We start from the raw sequence: 18,710 nt of genomic DNA, 5'->3' as shown, positions 1-18,710 counted from the left end.
TGACTCTCAGCACGCATCGTTACAACAGTCCTCCAGGGATAGGGGTGTCCATTTAGTAATGTCACTATGTCCAAGGCAAAAATAGCCTCAGCAGTTCCCTGTGCACCAGAATTGGGGGAAGAGAGAAATAATGTTTTTTTGGGCAGTGGATCGATCGCTGAATATTTCATTCATTTTACTGAAGATCTAAATGCCACTCAGAGTGCACATGGGGTGGCAGGTAGCCTAGTGGTTAGAGTTTGGCCAGTAACCAAAAGATCACTGGTTTGAATACCTGAGCTGACAAGTTGAAAAATATGTCAATGTAGAGTGGTTGTTAATAAGTTCTGAAATGTACTTTCACTCTGTTTAAGACATACAGTAATTAAAGATCAGAGAGACGGTATTTTGGTCTATGCAATATCGTAACGTTCCTGTGTGTATGCAGGTATACAATATGTGCCATCTCTGTGTAGTGGCCCTCAGGACAGACAAAGGTCCAGAGCATGAGGTCCATGGGCTTCTGGATGAGGCCTGCAGGATTGCCCTGTGGAGGATGGGCTGCAAGGCCACCAGCTGGCCAGAGGTCATCCTCAAGGTCTTCAAAGTGGACGTGGCGGGGGACATGGAGACAGTCCAACCCCATTCTTCTGCCAGCGCTGCTGGACGTTGGCCATGCGAGGAAGGGGCTTCTGCAGCTTCTCCAGGACCAATGTCCCTGAGTGGAGACCCCACACTACCCACTGCCCCCTTTGAAACCCTCCCTACAGCGGAAAGGGAGGAAGAGGAGGAAGCCCCCTCGTGGAGTCCCAACGCCTAGCCAAGAGGACCAAGTGGGACCTCCAGGACAATGCTGATATTGTTGGGGAGAAGAGAGCCTGGAGAACAGAGACAGCGCACCACCAGGGACCTGGCCTTAGTCCCTGGGTGAGACCCAGCTTCCAGAGAGCTCAGTGGATGAAGAGCATAACTGTCTGCCAGAAAGAGCACCTGATTGCCAGGCTGCTGACCGATAACCTCCCTGTGGTCAGACACCTATCAGTTGTGTGAACAACTGCTGTTTGAGCCCGTCCAGTCCCCCTGAAGACACCTCTTCTGCCACAGCTGCATCACTAAATAAATCTGCTCTCTGGGCCCCCACTGCCCTGCTTGCACCCTGCCCTGCGCCCCGGTCAATCTCAGTGCCCCGGCTAAGGCCTTCCTTGGGGTGCTGCACTCCCTGCCACTCCTCAGAGAGAGCTGTAGGGAGCGGGTACAGCAGGACTCGTTCAGCGCCCACTGTCTGGATCACCAGCTGGAAGAAGAGGAGGGTGGCAGTTGGTCTCCAGAGAAGAGCCTGGACAACTTCCTGCCTGTCCATAAACAGGTAGGCCCGAAAGCATCTCTTGTCGCTGACAAGGCACCCCCAGAAGTACCGGCTGAGGGACCTAAAGACCCAGGTGAAGGTGTCTGCGGGCGGGAAACGAACACTGATAGGCAGACGAACTGGAGGCCATGTTGCAAGGTTCGAGTCTGGGCATTCTTTCTCTCAACCCACCCCCCCTATCTCTGTCTCTCCCCTTTTCACTCTCTCTAATGCACAATAACAACTTTTGTCAAGAGTCTGTTAGGATCAAAACAACATCAGCAGCAATTGTATCTGCAAATATACTGGCAGCACAGTCCTACACTCTGCAGCCAATACATGAGATTTACTGATTCACCCCGCTCTCGCCAACATAACATTCATAATGAAAACAAATGCAGGGGTGCAATTAAGAGATTCCCTTCTGAAATTATCAGCAGTGCTAGAATTAGCTTGTGGACTTAGAGCGATAACACCTCTCTCATTCATAAAAAATAGTCTTAGTACCTGCCATTGTTTCTCTCTTTCTACTCTTCTTTCTATCTCTCTCCATCTCCCTCCATCATTATTTAAAAAAATATAATCTCTCTCTCTCTCTTTGGCCTGCATCCTGCTGTGTGTCTGGCCATACAGGACAACATGTTCCTGAGCTGCAGCAAGTATCACAATATGTAGTAGTGGGCAGCCGGCCCTCAAGGTCATGTCCAGATCCTGCCATGTGGGGATCATTGACAGGCTATCAGGGTGGAACACCTCTGGAGATAACTCGCCAGCGAACAACATCACACGTCGATTCCGATACGATGTGGCACTGGTGTCGACCTTGAAGGACCTGGAGGAAGACATGCGAGGCCCGGAGGACAGCACCTGCACCTCCGGCTTCAGTGTCATGATCGAGGAGTCCTACGATGGCATGGGAAAACGTCAGTGAGAAGCAAGGTGGAGGACCAGCCATCCTGGAAAAGGCTGTGCATTTCTCCATCATGTCAGTCTCTATCCAGGCTGAGGGTGAAGATGAGGCGATCACCATCTTCCGGGCGCTCAAGCACAACTCAGAAATGTCTGATGTTTGTGGACGAGTCGGGCCACAAACATAGAAATCCTGGGGCACGTGGTGGCCGAAAGGGACACTATGAAGCACAGTCGTCTCATTCTGTCTTTGGGTGGCCTTTGTCTTTCCATCGGTTTCCACTTCAGGGGCACGGGTAATGTCAAGATGATGGTGTGAGATATAGAGGGTTTGGAGGCTTCAGGCTCCACTTACTGCATGTTGTGTGACGCCACTCAGGCAGAGGCCTCCCACAATATGACTCTCTACTCTATTACTCGCAGCCATGGCGAAAACCTGGAGCGCTACATACTCGAGGACCAACCCTTATTCTGAATCCACTGAGGAGCTGTGAGACCCGGTCAAAGGTGTCTCTGCTAAGCCCTTCATGGAGACCCAGCCCACCCTGCACTGCAATGTCGGTAACGTCACCGAGTTCTACAAGATCTTCCAGGATGAGATAGGGGAGGTCTACCACAATACCAACCCCAGTCAGCTGGCAGGCCACCCTGAGGAAGAAGATGAAGATGTGGAGCTGGTGCACAAAGCGAAGTGGCAGGAAGCCCTGAGGGAGATGATGGTTCTTTACCTCCAGATGGAGCCTGTGTGGCGCTCCACCTGCTCGGCCAAGGAGTGCCCAGACCAGCTCTGCTGGTATAACTTTAACTCCCAGCGCTTCGTAAAGCTGTTCGCCACTGTCTTCAAGAACAGGTATGACGGCAAGATCACCAACTACCTGCACAAGACCTTGGCCCACTTACCGGAGATCGTGGAGAGGAATGGCTCCATCTGTGTCTGGAGCAGCGAGGGGAATGAGTCTGGGAACAAGCTTTTCAGACAGTTCAGGAAGATGAACGCTTGCCAGTCCAAGGCCTTTGAGCTGGAGGACATGCTGAAGCACCACCGGCTCGACAACTCCAAGTACCTGGAGAAGTTTATGGAGTCTCACAAAACTCTGCTAAAGCCGTGTAGGTCACTATTGACCCTTTAGAGAGTCAGGAGACACAGCAGGATGCTGGCAACTCACTAGATGTCCCAGACTTACAAATATTGTTTGATTTGACAGTTCTTTGGGACTTCATGGATTATGTCAGGAATATGTCTTAGCCACAGCATGCCTGATTCTAGTCTGTTTTGTACTGTTCTGTTTCAAACTTAACATTTACTCTACAATATAAACTACAGTATATATGTATTAGTAGTGATGTAGGAGGAAGATACTTTATTCTCTAAGACACAATATTATTAAAAATGCCCCAAAATGTCTTTGATCCATTATTTACTTTGATGAAATTTGAAAAGGCTTTCTATCTTACATTTCATTTTCATTTGTCATTTCCAATAGGTTTCTGACTGTCCTTCTCAGCCTTTGCACTTTATATCGGTTTTATATTTCTTAATTTTGAGTTAATAATTTGAGTGCAGAGATCAGACATCGTTTCCTCTCCTCTGCTTTTAGCAAGAAGATAGTTGGTTTTTTATCTCTGGGTGTCTGTGAAATAAGAGACAGTGTATTGTATTGAATGGGTTATGACACATCCATGAATTTATCCAGAGAGGTTATTTATGGGAGCAAATAAAAGCACTGTAATGGAGAGAGAATTGTGTTAAAGTGCCTCACATTTATGATCGCTGTATTAATTTATCTGCAGAGCTGGAGCAAAATGGAATCATGAAGACTTAGATTGTATTTGTTTCAGGGCTGCCTTCTAAAGAAATATTGCTTTAGAGCTTTATATTCGGGTCCCCAAGGGCCAAAATGTGGGCCTAGTTGTCTTTGAAACCATTTGTATCTGTTTTAGCGTTTGAAAAATGATACCACTCTACCTCTTTTCATGAAATAAAAAATAAACTGCACGTTTCGTTGATCACATGAAGATTCTGTATGGTACACTACTAGGCCTAACACCCTTAAACTTGCCTCAAGAAGTATTTAGATTATCTTTATTGAATCCTCACACACTCTGACTCTAGGACTCTTCTGGGGCCAAGCACAGCCATTTACTTTAAAAATAAACTGAGGGAAGCGAGACCATTGAGAGGAACTTGTGACATGCAATTAATTAAAAAAAATATACAGTGCCAGTCAAAAGTTTAGACACACCTACTCATTCCAGGGTTTTTCTTTAGTTTGACTATTTTCTACATTGTAGAATAATAGTGAAGACATCAAAAATATGAAATTACACATATGGAATCATGTATTAACCAAAAAGTTAACTCTAAAAATATTTAATGTTTGCGATTCTTCAAAGTAGCCACCCTTTACTGTGTATTTTTGATGCATTCAATGTTCTGATTCTATTTTACTGTCATTAGTTTAACCATATGGTGTACATATTTTCATATGTAATATTTCATTCAACAGTTGTCACAGTCACACAATAAAATAATGTTTCACATGAGTATGTTTAATTTATGGAAAAGCATTTACTACATATAGAATGATATGCTATATGGTTTGTGTGAATCTCATATCAGCAGTGTATTCAATCTGCTGTTTTGTCATGTTTCAAGAGTACATTTCAGGAATGTTACCAAAACACTTATTTGAATGAAAATAACAATATGTAGCATACGCCTCTGGACTGAGGGGGGCGCCTCTGGACTGTTTGAGGTTGTGGACAGGTGTCTATTATACTGATAACAAGTTCAAACAGGTGCCATTAATACAGGTAACGAGTGGAGGACAGAGGAGCCTCATAAAGAAGAAGTTACAGGTCTGTGAGAGCCAGAAATCTTGCTTGTTTGTAGGTGACCAAATAATTATTTTCCATCATAATTTGCAAATAAATTCATTAAAAATCCTACAATGTAATTTTCTGGATTTTTTTTCTCATTTTGTCTGTCATAGTTGAAGTGTACCTATGATGAAAATTACAGGCCTCATCTTTTTAAGTGGGAGAACTTGCACAATTGGTGGCTGACTAAATACTTTTTTGCCCCACTGTATTCTTAACGCCACCTGCCATGCTAACCAAAATACAGGGGGTGGTCCGCCCAGGTCTTACCTAGGGTCCATAGACAGAGTACATACTACAGGTATATGTATGCCCGCAGGCCTCTTGCCTAAGCACTCCCAAGGTGCCTTCCCCTTCCCCCTTGGAACAAATCAAACAGAATAATACAAACAATTTCAATAATCAAAACATTCCTTTTGACATAAATATACCTCAGCTGGACCGGCTACAAAATACTTCACAAAAACTGTCTGAGCAACAACTAACACAGGACATCAAAGAAGCTCTCCCTTAGCAACAAACAATACTGGGGCATACCCAGAAGCTCTCTCTTCCTTACAAAGGAACTCTGGCTTTTAATCTGCTGAAGGAGTCAAATTGAAGACAGCTGTATCCTTTGAAGAGAGGGCGGGGTCAGAGCGCCAATTATTGATGGGTCTGACCAATCAGCTGCTTAGAACTTCAGGAAGCCATTTCCTGAAATACACACATAAACAAATACAAACTCACAACAACACAGAACCTGGGGAACGTAACAAACACGATGCCACAGATGTCTCACGGTTTGAGGGAGTGTGCAATTTGGCATGCTGACTGCAGGAATGTCCACCAGTTGAGGAATATCAAACCAGGAAGTGGCTTCTATTTTGAAAACTCCATGTTCCATAGCCTCCCTTTGCTCCATTTAAAGGGATATCAACCAGATTATTTTTCCTATCGCATCCTCAAGGTGTCCTTCCTCTCTCTCTGTTGTGGTTAGAGTGGATTGTTCAGACTGACATTCATTCATTCGTTATAAAATGGATGTTTTGGCGGTTGTCGTTCTTCGAGTTCAATGATACCGAATTCCTAGCTGCAGACTAGTAATTAATATCAAAGACTTGTTCTTATTCTGTTGGTATCGATAGTCTAAGAGTTTAACCACGTGGTATGGTTAAAAGATTCAGCAATGGTCTACAACCTTTGTACCCTCGTAATGGAGGAAAACATGGTCTGGTGATAATTTCTCAAAGTTGGGTTTTAATCGGAATTGCAGAAAAGGCTGACCCTAACTGGGAGGTGGATGAAATTCCTTTGTTCTCTATGAAAATTCACTCTTATACTGTGTGGCCATTAGGCAGGGTCTTCTCAGGAATTTACGACCTCTCTCTGACCACAGCAGCCTAATTGAAGGAGGCAGGGGGAGGCAGGGAGAGGGGGATGGGCTTGCTGTACCCAAAGAGGGCAACATCATGACAGTAACTAGCTAGTTAATGTTAGTCATCTGTGTGTCTCTGATGTGCAGAGCTATAACGTTAGCTAGCTACGATAAACACAGCAAGTGTTCTGCTACATTCAATCCCTTTAGGTCCCATTGAAATGTCCTGCTCATTGCTCATTCAGACAGCAATAAATGCTAGCTGTCTTCTAGCTGATGCTAATCATGGCTATGACTCCAATGTGAAACAAATGTCTATATATACTGTTTGAGGTTGTGGACAGGTGTCTTTTATACTGATAACAAGTTAAAACAGGTGCCATTAATACAGGTAACGTGTGGAGGACAGAGGAGCCTCTTAAAGAAGAAGTTACAGGTCTGTGAGAGTCAGAAATCGTGCTTGTTTGTAGGTGACCAAATACTTATTTTCCACCATAATTTGCAAATAAATTCATTAAAAATCCTACAATGTGATTTTCTGGATTTTTTTTTCTCTCAATTTGTCTGTCATAGTTGAAGTGTACCTATGATGAAAATTACAGGCCTCTCTCATCTTTTTAAGGGGGAGAACTTGCACAACTGGTGGCTGACTAAATACTTTTTTGCCCCACTGTATATGTATCTAGCTAACGTTATATAGACAATGCATAATGTCTACAGACATTGGAGTTAGCTAGCTATAATCTTAGCTACTACAATCAGTGTCAAATCTAGCAAAAAAAGGTTATACAGACAATCAAAGTATATAGATCTTCTTCATAGCTAGCTTCTACAATCAGTGTCAAATCTCCCATTGAAATCAGAATTTCAGCGTTGCTTACCTGCTCAGGTAGCTAGCTACTGTCTGAGCTTCACGAGGCACTTGAATATTTGGCTCCAATGTTATTGAATGTTGTAATAAGTTAGGCAATAGGCTTTGTGTAGCTTTAAGCTATGTAGACAGACAGTGGTTGACAGAGCTTGTGGTGCTTGATTGACTCAGATAAGTTTCAGATCTTGAGGTTAACTGTCTGTGAACACTGCTGACAGGCAGGTGTGCATGCGTACATGATTTCACGTGTGAAATGTCACGTGTAGTTTCTGGTATCACATGTTGAAAATTTGCATCCCCATGTTACATTTATTTAACATGAGATCGTGTTCTCACATGTGCTCACGTCGTCACGTGTAGTTACATTAACTTCATATAAAATCACATGTGTTCACGTGTTCACATGTGGAATTTATTAGGGACACCACAAACTGTCAGTAATCTCCCCAAGGAGAAGTGGGTGTGGAGTCAGGTGCAGGAGAGAGCAAATTCACGAAAAAAGGTAATTTTATTAGCAAGTCCAAAGAACAGGAACAGGACTACAACAGTAGCCTCAAAACAACCGGACACCGTCCAGAAAAGAACCTGTTCAACAGAACACAAGAAAACGCAACCCAAACAAAATGACAGCTAACGTAGCAATCCACCACAAAACCCAGAGGGTATGGCGAGATTAAAATACCCCCCTAATTACCCTAAATTGTTCTCAGGTTCTCAATAAAGGCTTCCAATATTTCGTTGCATGTCATGGTTTATGCATTTTTTCAAGCTGTTACATTTCACCCTGTTACAACTGACCTGTGAGGTAAATGATAATTTCACTCCTTATATTTGAGACAAAGTCAAAACTGCTAAAAGTGTTATAACCATCCTCGGTCTCCCCTATTAACTTCACTCGCCCTCCCCATAACTTATATGTACAAATAAGAGAGCAGGTCTGGAATCAGTGTGGCAGGATATGATGATTACACAGAAGGATCACCAAGCTTTTACGTGATGGTCTTTCTGGGAGGCAGGAGAAATAATGAGGAGGCAACTTGATTTAACGCTGATCGCTTTTAATGTAATATTTATGGTGACAATAGTGAAACAATTAGGTACCGGATCCGGACAACTAACTAAGTTAAATCTGAGAGGTGCCTGCTCAAATTATACTGCAATAACAATGAGCTGGTAGTCCAATTACAGTTCATGTAATAACAGTTGAAGAACAATGATTATGTTAAATGGTTTCAGAATGTTAATTTGAACCGTAGCTAGGTTGTTTACAGTACAGTTTGTTTCTCTGCAAAGAAAGGTTTTCTTGTACATTTGCTTCAGTGTTCTTATTGTTCTGGTGATATAAACTTGAATATACAAAGGTAGCCTTGAAGACAATCTGTCTATGAGTTAATAGGAATGCCAGTCCTTTATAATGTTGCAACTGTAGTGCACCAAACTTTCTATTCTCTCTCTTCAGCTCACATACCTCTACTGAGTTAGCCCAGGTCTCAGCTGTGGACTCCTCACAGTGGCAGTGTAAATGCTGGCTTTGTTACACTGAGTCACAGACATACAGCCAGGTTTTATTTGGCAAACCTTCACATCTAAGTGAAGGTGGATATTAGCTCTTTATCTTGCTCTGTGTGTGTGTCTGTCATTGCAGCTGCGGATCATTAACGGGCGTCATTGTATGTATCCGATTTTGTCAGTGTGCCCTACAAAACCATGATCTGGAGAGACATCCATCATTATCCCCTCTGTGAACAGTTTGGCATTTCACACAACACAGTTGAGTGTCAGGCGTGCTGTACCATGTGCAGTCAGTGGGACTGTGATACATGTCCTTTCACAGTACACTTCACCTGATGCATGACTCACATATTAAACTGTTTTTATTTCCCAAGCATGCACGCACTCTCTCTCTCTCACACCACACACACACACACACACACACACACACACACACACACACACACACACACACACACACACACACACACACACACACACACACACACACACACACACACACACGTCTGCCACTGATTAGATAATGTTTTCGTGTTTTTTGGAGGGGCTGTGAGAAGGTAGTTTGCAAAACAAAGGCTGCAACCACGTTAGAACTTAAAAACAAACAAGCAGCGGAACACCTGTGTCTCTCTCTGAACTGTTGCTTGAAGTGGCAAGGAGGGTGGGGAGGGATGGAGGAAAGGAGAATCTATTTACGTTACAGCACCAGAAACAGGAAATAAAGCATTCCTCTAACAGCTAAATTGGCACTGTGGAAATGTTTCTTCCATGAGTTAAGATTATAGGCATCCAAATCAGCACTGAATAACAAACCTGCTTAGTCAGTCAGTTCCTTACCAACACATTTCTGTCGAAGGTATGCTTTATGCTACTGCTGGGTATGTGCAGTGCTCTGCAGTGCTGTGTATGGGAGGCTCAGCAGTGAGCCATGGACCCTGAGCTGTGCAGCGAGTTGCAGTGTATAATTGATTTCTAGAACAGAGTAATTAGAAAGTGCTCCAGCACCTGTTTCTGACCCCTTTATAATGTTTCACTACCTGACGAGTTCTCCCCTGCAGGACTCCGGTTTTGACAAATGGGTGCAGTGAGAGTGGTGATGTTCTACCGATCATAATTACTGCAATGTTTATCGCTGTTCAATGTAATGCTAATCACTCCCCCTGTAGTGATTGGGAATAAGCAGAACAGAGTTGGCAACGGGATAATTCAGGGTAATTCCACCTGGGTCAGGCTAATATGGCCGCCATGATGCTGAACTCATAAGCCTCTTTGCGACAGTTGAGCCTACGGTACTGCTGCAGCTCTGCTCTCTCTCCTATATAATCAGACCCTATCCCTCTCTGTTCTCCATCACTGCTCATTTCTATCTATTTCTTTCTGACCTTTTCCCTGTCTTTTCACCACTCTCACTTTACCTTATCTCTAATCTCTGTCTACATCTCTGTCTCTGTTTCACACCCCCCCCCCACCCCGGAGGCCCTCAAGCGTTTTTGCAGTCCTTCAGAACAGATCTAAGACCAGTTCCTGTCTTCCTTCAAACATCTGACTCCAGGTCTGTCCCCTTCACATACCTGACTCCAGGTCAGTCTCCTTCAAACACCTGCTGACTCGTGGTCAGTCTCACAGTCTTCACACACCTGACTTTAATTTTAAATTGCCATGGTTGTCAATGAGGAATTTTCCAATTCAATTGAAAACTGAATTGACCCCAAGCCTTTCACAGGCCCGCAGGATGTGATCATATAGGGCAGATACCTTACAGTAGTGTATTAGGTTGATATGCAGACAGCTGTTTTCTCCTCAAAGGGAGTACTAAGAGTGGACAAACAAGGCTGCCCTGCGAACCCAGTCATCTCTCTGGGGAGATGGAGAGATCAGGGGACAGCAGGCAAAGGAAGAGGGATGGAGAGGTGGATGCTTCGTAAACAACAGGTGTGGACTAACAGTGAAATGCTTACTTGAGGGCCCTTCCCAACAATGCAGAGAGAAAGAAAATAGAAAATGAATAGAAAAGTAAAACACATAATAATAAAAGTAATAATAGATACACAATGGACAGCTGGGAGAAGGTGCTCTTATTCTCCATGGACTTTACAGTGTCCCAAAACTTTTTGGAGTTAGTGCTACAGACTACACATTTCTGTTTGATAAAGCTAGCCTTAGCTTTCATAACTGACTGTGTATATTGGTTCCACGCTTCCCTGAAAATGTGCATATCGTGGTGGCTATTCGATGCTCATGCAGAACACCACAGGATGTTTTTGTGCTGGTCAAGGGCAGTCAAGTCTGGGATGAACAAAGGGCTATATCTGTTCTTAGTTCTACATTTTTTTAATGGGACATGCTTATTTAAGATGGTGAGGAAAGCACTTTTAAAGAGGCATCCTCTATTGAAGGGATGAGGTCAATATCCTTCCAGGATACCTGGGCCAGGTCGATTAGAAAGGCCTACTCACTGAAGTGTTTTAGGGAGCGTTTGACGATGATGAGGGGTGGTCGTTTGACCGCGAACCCATTACGGACACAGGCAATAAGGCAGTGATCGCTGAGATCCTATTTGAAGACAGCAGAGGTGTATTTAGAGGGCAAGTTGGTCAGGATGATATCTAAGAGAGTGCCCATGGTTACGGATTTAGGGTTGTACCTGGTAGATTCCTTGATCATTTGTGTAAGATTGAGGTCATCTAGCATAGATTGTGGGACGGCCGGGGTGTTAAGCACATCCCAGTTTAGGTCACCAAACAGTACAAACTCTGAAGATAGATGGGGGGCAATCAATTCACATATGGTGTCCAGGGCACAGCTGGGGGCTGAGGGGGGTCCTTATGAATTGGCAACGGTGAGAGACTTGTTTCTGGAAAGATGGATTTTTAAAAGTAGAAGCTCGAATTGTTTGGGCACAGACCTGGATAGTATGACAGAACTCTGCAGGCTGTCTCTGCAGTAGATTGCAACTCTGCCCCCTTTGGCAGCTCTATCTTGTCAGAAAATGTTGTCGTTGGGGATGGAGATTTCAGAGTTTTTGGTGGCCTTCCTAAGCCAGGATTCAGACACGGTAGGACATCAGGTTTGCCAGAGTGTACTAAAGCAGTGAATAAAACAAACTTAGGGAGGAGGCTTCTAATGTTAACATGCATGAAACCAAGGCTTTTACGGTTACAGAAGTCAACAAATGAGAGCACCTGGGAATGGGAGTGGTGCTTGGGGCTGCAGGGCCTGCATTAACCTCTACATCACAAGAGGAACAGAGGAACATTAATGATAGTCAAGTCACGACATTGCCTCCCTGGCTACAAGTCCAAGGTGCTGACACCCACAAATATCTGACAGTGAACTTCCACCTGGATAAGCATGTATAATTATCAATGTGCTGCGCTGGGAGTAAAATCAGGTGAGGGGGAGAAGAGGTGAGGGGGGAGTGTAGTGGAAGGCGGCTTGACTGTATCTCTATGACACGGAGCACATCGTAATTGCCTTTACAGCAGGATCGATGACCACTCAGTATTTGGCATCTGAATGAATCTGACTGTCAGGGATGATGGCTTTTACACTTCTGCTGTCATGTGTTTTAGTAGTTTCTGAGAAGAGCATATGCAAGGTCTCTATCGCCGAGACATTAAAGCTTACCGTAGCTGTGGCCTCCAGGTTATGTTCGTCATAAGAGACTAACTTGGTCATTTTTGTCATTCTCAAACTTGGCCTTTAAAACCTGTTTGGGATAGGGGGCAGCATTTTCATGTTAGGATGTAACCTTCCTGCTAGTCTGGCCCAGAAGCTAATATATGCATATTATTATTAGTAGTATTGGATAGAAAACACTCTGAAGTTTCTAAAACTGTTTGAATGATGTCTGTGAGTATAACAGAACTCATGTGGCAGATGAAAACCTGACAAAAATTCAACCAGGAAGTGGGAAGGTTGTAGTTTTTCAACTCGTTGCGTATCGAATATACAGTGTGTATAGGGTCATATTGCACTTCTTAAGGCTTCCAGTAGATGTCACCAGTCTTTAGAACCTAGTTTGAGGCTTCTACTGTGAAGTGGGGGCAAATGAGAGCTGATTCAACCAGTGATCTGCCAGAGTGCCATGAGCTGATCACGCGTGCACACGTGAGAGCAACCTGCGTTCCATTGCAATTCTTTATCGAACAAAACAAACATTTATTGGGGAACTGGGATTCATGGGAGTGCATTCTGATGAAGATCATCAAAGGTAAGTGAATATTTATAACACTATTTCTGACTATTACTGACTCCACAACACGGCGGGTATTTGCATGGCTTGTTTTTGTGTCTGAGCGCCGTACTCAGATTATTGCATGGTTTGCTTTTTCCGTAAAGCTTTTTTGAAATCTGACACAGCGGTTGCATTAAGGAGAAGTATATCTATAATTCTGTGCATAATACTTGTATCTTTTATCAAAGTTTATTATGAGTATTTCTGTAAATTCATGTGGCTCTCTGAAAATTTGCCGGATGTTTTCGAGGCACAACATTACTGACCATAAAGCGCCAATGTAAACTGAGAATTTTGGATATAAATATGAATTTTGTCGAACAAAACATACATGTATTGTGTAACATGAAGTCCTATGAGTGCCATCTGATGAAGATCATCAAAGGTTAGTGATTCATTTTAGCTCTATTTCTGCTTTTTGTGACTCCTCTCTTTGGCTGGAAAATGGCTGTGTGTGTTTTTGTGACTGTGCTTTCGCTGTAAAGCCTTTTTGAAATCGGACACGATGGGTAGATTAACAAGAAGTTAACTTATTAGGGCTGCAATCCCGATAATGGGATAATTGTCATCAACAACCGCTGAATTGCATAGCGCCACATTCAAACAATATTACAAAACATATTTAGATTCATGAAATCACAAGTGCAATATAGGAAAACACAGTTTAGCCTTTTGTTAATCCACCTGTCGTGTCAGATTTTGAAAATATGCTTTACAGCGAAAGCAATCCAAGCGTTTGTGTAAGTTTATTGATCGCTCGACAAAACATTATGTACACCTAGCATCAAGTAGCTTGGTCACGAATATCAGAAAAGCAATCAAATTAATCATTTACCTTTGATGATCTTCGGATGTTTTCACTCGAGACTGAGTTACACAATAAATTTTCCTTTTGTTCCATAAAGATTATTTTTATATCCAAATGTTAGGAAAATTATGATTAAATGACTGAACAAATCATTTTAAATGGAACTTATACTCTGTTTTATTATATCTGATTAACAATATGAGTTCATAAGAAGGGATTGTGTGACACGGACAAGGAGTAATTAAAGTTAATGAACACCATTCCAACTAGGCAGAAACGAATGGGTTGTAGATAAGTAAGCAGATAAGGTAGTTAACCTATGGTTGAACCGACGAAACTGAGCTCTGGGGTGTTTTAGATAACCTAGGAATGCACTCACAACCTTTTCTGTTAATTAGAACTGTCAGTTAAGTGGTGATCGATAATGTTGAGGGTCAAAAGTTAATTCAGTTATGTTGTGTGTCCTGTGTATGTGCTAGGGGGGTCAGAATAAACTCAGAATGAACCTTTAAAGTTCCCTTTAACCCGGTCTGGAGGAGGAGATTCATTTTAGGAGCAATGAAATGACGTCATGTTATTTTATATAAACTGTTGCTCGTGGTAACGTGGCAGCGCGCTCCGAGAATAAATTATGTTACCTATTATTGATAAGATTGGTCTCCGTCTATTTTATGCAAACAAGAATCTTACAAATTCTCATGAAATAGATTAAGGGAATTCAATTAATGAAATCACATTGGTATAATTAAATTACAGTAACACCTCCGTTTTTTGGGTGCGTTATGTTCAGAAATCCACAGGAAAGAGCGGTCACGACAACGCAGACAAATTCCAAATAGTTTCCGTAATGTCCACAGAAACATGTCAAACGTTTTTTATAATCAATCCTCAGGTTGTTTTTAAAATATATCATTGATAATATATCAACCGCAACTACCTTTATCAGTAGGAGAGGGACAGACAATGGCTGCCCAAACTCTGTTACGCATACAAAACGCTGCTGGCACCCGGCCATACAATGACGCAATGTTATCGTTCTCGCCCATTTTTCAAAATGTGAGCCTGAAACTATGTAAAGACTGTTGACACCTTGAGGAAGCGATAGGAAAAATAATCTGGTTGATATCCCTTTAAATGGAGCAAAGGCAGGCTATGGAACATGGAGTTTTCAAAATAGAAGCCACTTCCTGGTTTGATTTTCCTCAGGGTTTCGCCTGCAATATCAGTTCTGCTATACTCAGACAATATTTTGACAGTTTTGGAAACTTTAGAGTGTTTTCTATCCAATACTAATAATAATATGCATATATTAGCAACTGAGATTGAGGAGCAGGCCGTTTAGTTTGGGCAATTTATTCATCCAAGCTACTCAATACTGCCCCCCAGCCATAAGAAGTTAAGCTTTAATTTGGGGTATTGCACTTGTGAACGTAGAAAAGTTACATATTTCAAAAATATATTTTTGAATTTCACGCTCTGCCTTTTCAGCGGAAACCCCTAGCCGTAAGAACAATGTGACTTTGTCATCTGCATAGACTACACAATATGGCATCCCTTCACCCACTCATGCTTCATCTTACATCTGTACTAGGTTTGCAAAGCTACTCGTAATTTAACAAAGTTAAATCTGAATATTTTGTAAATAACAGGTCATTTATGTCAATCTATGTTATCTTTGGTAATTTATACTTGAATAATTCTTTAAAAAAATAAAATCTATGTCCATATTGTCCATGAGTTTCTAATGGATAGACCATATGGTTCAAGAGAATATAGCCTAATTAATGAAAAAAGCATCTGCATTATTTTAAATTAACTCTGCAACGATTTACTTTTTCACAACATTAAGAACAAAGACAGAGTGACATAGTAAAATAAATAAAAGTGTGTGAAATATAATTGATATTACATGCAGAAACCCTCATATAAAACACATTGTATTCACTAAGTTGATGGTTTATGATTAGGATCAGGTTTTACAGCTTTGTCATTCACATATTTGTTTATAATCTTATTTGATTATTTAATTTATTTGACATGTGATAAGGTCACACAGAGGGCCAAAGATAATTACATAAACGTGATAATCTGAAGTACCCAAAAGGTACAGATTTCTGGTACTTTACTGGTAAACTTACTTTTACTGGTAAAAGTTTCCAGTAATATACCCTGCATTTGCAACCCTAATCTCTACTTTTCGGCTTCCTCATTTTCTCCTTATCCTCCCCACTTTCCTTCTCGTCTCCCTCCCCCTCCTTCCTCCCATCCCAGAGTGTGACTTTCACAGTGAGAGTAATTAGCTGTTTAATTAAGATCAACACTGTCGATGTGGCTGCCAAGCAAAGCCAAGTAGGAGAGTGGCAATATTTAATGGTCTCTGCTCTTCTCTAATGAATTAAAATGTGCTTTTATGAACGCACAGGGACACATAATTGTATACCCACCCTCTCTTTGACAGCTGTCTAGTCTAGGCCTGTCCTTTTTCAGTCTGATCGCTCTCCATTGCCCTGACGTCTTTGTCAGGGTCACATTATCATCAGGAGCATGTTTTGGGTCCTGCTATTTGGGATCTCTCTCTCTCTCTCACACTCGCTCTCTCTATCTTTCTGAATATAGCCGACCAAGGCCTTTTAATACAAATAAAGGTCTTCCACCCCTAAGATGTCTTTCATATGCCTGACATCGAACCATCCCTCACTTTTTGTCTGTGACCCTTTCTCCCATGCTGCTGTTGATTCCTCCTGCTGCGTGCTGCACTATCTGTATTCTGAAGAAACTGTCAGAGGAAACATGGGTCTTTGACACAGTTCATAGTGTGGCTCTGTATTTGAAAGCTGGCTCATATGTTGTCTCTCAAAGGGTCCTGTTTAGATAAATAATACAAATTAGGTGGGAGCAATTACAGTTAAGTGACTTGCTCAAGGGCACATCAGCAGATTTTTGGCCTTGACAGCCTGGGGATTTGTACTAGTGACCTTTTGTTTACTGGCTCCTCACTCTAACCACTAGACTACTGGCCACCATATAGTTGTAGAGAAAAAGATGCTATCTAGCATCTAAAATGGTTATTCGGCTGTCCCCATAGCATAACCCTTTCAAGAACAACTTTTGGTTCCAGGTAGAACCCTTTTAGTTCCAGGTAGAACCCTTTTGGGTTCCATGTAAAACACTTTCCACAGAGGGTTCTACATGGAACACAAAAGGGTTGTCCCTGGAACTAAAAAGGGTTTCTCAAAGGGCTATCCGATTGGGGCACCCGAAGAACCCTTTTGGAAGCCTTTTTTGTAAGAGTGTAGAGAACAGAGAGAAGGGGCAAAATAAAATGTGATGACAGATAATGAATATTGTGGTAATTATGGCAGTGACTGCCCATTACTGCTTAACATTTTTTAAGCATAATTTATTTGTTACTTTACTTTAAAGATATTTCAGTTGTTGTGTATATTACATTTGTTTTATTTGATATTGTTTCATTAAATCATCAAATCAAATTGTATTGGTCACATACACATGGTTAGCAGATGTTAATGCGAGTGTAGCAAAATACTTGTGCTTCTAGTTCTGACAATGCAGTAATATCTAACAAGTAATCTAACAAATTCACAACAACTACCTTATACACACAAATGTAAAGGGATAAATATGTATATGTACATATAAATATATGGATGAGCGATTGCCGTGCGACATAGGCAAGAAGCAGTAGATGGTTTAGAATACATATGAGATGAGTAATGTAGGACATGTAAACATTATTAAAGTGGTGTTATTTAAAGTGACTAGTGATACCTTTATTGCTAATGATACCTTTAAGTCAATTTATTAAAGCGACCAGAGATTTGAGTCTGTATGTTGGCAGCAGCCTCTCTATGTTAGTGATGATTGTTTAACAGTCTGATGGCCTTGAAATAGAAGCTATTTTTTAGTCTCTCGGTCCCAGCTTTGATGCACATGTACTGACCTTGCCTTCTGGATGATAACGGGGTGAACAGGCAGTGGCTCGGGTGGTTGTTGTCCTTGATGATCTTTTTGGCCTTCCTGTGATATTGGGTGCTGTAGGTGTCCTGGAGGGCAGGTCGTTTGCCCCGGGTGATGCGTTGTGCAGACCGCACTACCCTCTGCAGAGCCTTGTGGTTGAGGGCGGTGCAGTTGCCATACCAGGCGGTGATACAGCCTGACAGGATGCTCTCGATTGTGCATCTGTAAAGTGTTTTTGGTGACAAGCCAAATTTCTTCAGCCTCCTAAGGTTGAAGAGGCACAGCGAAGTGGAGATGTTGTTTCCTACCTTCACCAACTGGGGCGGCCCATCAGAAAGTCCAGGACACAGTTGCACAGGGCGGGGTCGAGACCCAGGGTCTCGAGCTTAGTGACGAGTTTGGAGGGTACAATGGTGTTAAATGCTGAGCTGTAGTCAATGAACAGCATTCTTACATAGGTATTCCTCTTGTCCAGAAGGGATAGGGCAGTGTACAATGTGATGGTGATTGCATCATCAGTGGACCTATTGGGGCGGTAAGCAAATTGGAGTGGGTCTAGGGTATCAGGTAGGGTGGAGGTGATATGATCCTTGATTACTATTTCAAAGCAGATGACAGAAGTGAGTGCAACAGGGCAATAGTAATTTAGTTCAGTTACCTTAGCTTTCTTGGGAACAGGAACTATGGTGGCCATCTTGAAGCATGTGGGGACAGCAGACTGGGATGGGGATTGATTGAATATGTCCATAAACACACCAGCCAGCTGGTCTGCGCATGCTCTGAGGACACAGCTAGGGATGCCGTCTGGGTCAGGAGCCTTGCGAGGGTTAACAC

General features: G+C 42.5%; 1 pseudogene; it reads left to right on the top strand.

Moving 5' to 3' along the window:
• Positions 1–436: 436 nt before the first annotated feature.
• On the top strand, positions 437–3,479 carry LOC112245161 (annotated as a pseudogene).
• Positions 3,480–18,710: the final 15,231 nt, after the last annotated feature.

This window comes from Oncorhynchus tshawytscha, linkage group LG06 (genome assembly GCF_018296145.1).
Source record: "Oncorhynchus tshawytscha isolate Ot180627B linkage group LG06, Otsh_v2.0, whole genome shotgun sequence".
NCBI classification, from domain to species: Eukaryota; Metazoa; Chordata; class Actinopteri; order Salmoniformes; family Salmonidae; genus Oncorhynchus; species Oncorhynchus tshawytscha.
Note: the sequence above shows the minus strand (reverse complement) of the source record. Positions and strands in the feature narration are given on the sequence as shown.